Source organism: Cuculus canorus, chromosome 5, assembly GCF_017976375.1.
Source record: "Cuculus canorus isolate bCucCan1 chromosome 5, bCucCan1.pri, whole genome shotgun sequence".
NCBI lineage: Eukaryota > Metazoa > Chordata > Aves > Cuculiformes > Cuculidae > Cuculus > Cuculus canorus.
The window spans coordinates 66,928,201-66,931,060 of NC_071405.1; positions in this window are offsets into that span (position 1 = coordinate 66,928,201).

Below are 2,860 nucleotides of genomic sequence, written 5' to 3' on the forward strand. Positions count from 1 at the left end.
TAGCTCTGCTGCCTGTTCCTGGATCCCTCCCTCTAACAGACTGCATGCCATGCTGTACGTCGAGCCTGAGCCTCCGTGTCTGCAGGCACAGCTCAGCTCATCCAACCCCAGAGTGAGAACTGCCGCTGCACCTTCTGCACTCCAACCTTTGCATGCAATAGCTGCACAGGAAGTGAAATCAAACCCTGCTCTCACCACGGCCATGGTACTTTTACATTGCCTGGGTTTGATTTTTATTTTTCGTTACATCATTTTCTCTGATTTTTGTTATAATACTAAATAATAGTAATTTTTATTATTTTTATTTATTATTTTTATTTATTATTTTTATTTCTTTTTTATTATTTATTTATATTTTTATTATTTAATTATATTTTAATTATTTATTTGTAATTTTAATTATTTATTCTTTTATTATTATTAATAAAAATTTTTATTTTTATTATTATTAATATTTAAGTATTAGATTACGACAATCCTGCCCTTCAGGGACCACTTTAAATCTGAATGATTTCCCTCTGTTTCTTCTTTCAGTAATTTGGAGTTCTGCCTTAATGCAATGCAGATGTAGTTAAGGCACTATTCATTTGTAACCCTTGCGAGATGCAAATGTAGCAAATTAAATATTTAATTATAATTTATTTTTATTATTAATAAAATTAATTATTAATTTTTAATAATTAATAATTATTAATTTGTTAGTAATAAAAATAACGATTTTTATTTTTCGTTACATCATTTGAATGATCCCTGAAAAAAACAAACAAGCAACTTTGTAATCTGTTTCCCGTCACCTTAGAACAGTCAACAGAGCCTTCCTACTAGGAAACTCATTCCGTGGTTACAAGTTACTGTTATCACCTTTTCTGTATTGGTTTTTCCTTCAGGCAAAACATCTTCTTTATTTCACTGCTGAGCCCGCTGTCCCCTGCGCTCTTAATGGTATGGAATGAGTCTTCACACTACTCAACATACGGACTTTCAGTGCTTCCTTTCCACGCCACCACCTCCCAAAATAAAAGAGTCTTCAGCTTTGGCATGGGAAGAACTTCACAAGGTCTCTAAGGTCCTCACATATACAAAACCTCCTATCAAAATGAAGTTCTTGTGACCTGAGCCTTCCAAGCTGACAATAGGCTCTCTGAGATATACGGAACAAAGATTTCCTTGTTGTGATTAATACACCTCCAGTAGTGTATTCAAAAAGAAAAACTTTGTTTTATCAAAAGCTGATCCCGCTAAAAGTCGTGCCCCAAGGCAATAGGCATGCACAACAAACACATCCCACGGCGTAAGATATTACCATCTTAGAAATATTAGAAGTACATATTAAAGATCTGAATAAAGAGAGGTCAGCTGGATCAGAGCTACATTTGCATCTCGCAAGGGTTACAAATGAACAGTGCCTTAACTACATCTGCATTGCGTTAAGGCAAAAACTCCAAATTACTGAAAGAAGAAACAGAGGGAAATCATTCAGATTTAAAGTGGTCCGTGAAGGGCAGGATTGTCATAAAAAGTGGGTCATACGATCGACAGGTTGGCTAACAGCAGAACTTAGCCTAAAAATAATAAAAAGATAGACGTACTAACAAAATACACTCTAATTAAAGGCTGGGCTGATTTTATATGCAAGCAGAAATTTCAGCTTAAAATGTTTAAACTGAACGAAAGAAAGAAAGAAAGAAAGAAAGAAAGAAAGAAAGAAAGAAAGAAAGAAAGAAAGAAAGAAAAGAAAGAAAAGAAAGAAAGAAAAGAAAGAAAGAAAGAAAAGAAAGAAAGAAAATACTGATGTGTTTTTCCAAGTGAAGGTGAACTTAACTCAAATTCCACACTGATCGAGCCCACACTTGCAGATGTGAAAGAGGAATAATTAGAGTCACTCCATCACACCAGTAATCCGCATAATTGGGGCCAGAATTAAGCCAGGAGCCTCAAGCATCTACTGCCCTCTCGAGCTTTGCTGGTGGTAGTACCAGCAATTAAAATATTCCCACTCTCTGGGAAGCTGCAAATCCACTCTACTGCTTTCTCTGTAGCTGTCCCACTCCTGCAGTCCTAAAAAAAAAGCGGAATTGCAGCCCAAGTGCGGCAGAGCTTAGCTGTTGGCACTAAGTACTGATACTCATCTCAGAAGAGAACCTCTTGCTTTAAGCAAAGCTCTGATCCTGTAGGGGAATAGCTCTCACATTTGATCCACACACAGGAAAGTAAACACTTATTCCACTGGGATCAAGTTTGCAAAAGTCAGTTCTTCTATTTCTTTGGAGATTAGCGGCAGAAGTTGTAAAAGTATTCTTTGCTTCTCGTAAGGACATGAGAATAGTCAGTTGCCTTGTGCAATGTAGTATGCGCAAGCCTTATCATTACTACCTTTATTTCCACATCTTGTTTCAATCACCAACAAAAAACTACACAATAAATACAAAAAGTGACAGAAAAACATGTACTTTATTTGTATTGAGACAAAAGGAGCTCATCTCATTTAGACTGAAGAAACTGAGAGCAAGTGATTTCATAAAGTTTTTGACAATTTACAGAAAACAGGAAAAAAAAATCTAATTCTTATCACACCATTATATGATTGAATTTCCCATGTCAAAACTCTCATCCTTTAGTCTTGGCACAATTTTTTATTGCCCACTTGCCATATTTCATATCTTATCAATGTGTCTATGTAAACATCTGTTTAACATGTAAACTTCAACAACTAATTTATCAACCTTAAAAAAAGTCAAGTATTAACTAAGTATCAAATGAATTACCTCATATTCTAGATAATATTATATTAACAGGAACTATAGCCTGTTGAATTCATAACAAAATGAATGCAGAAACAAAAAGCAGATGTGCAGTGTCA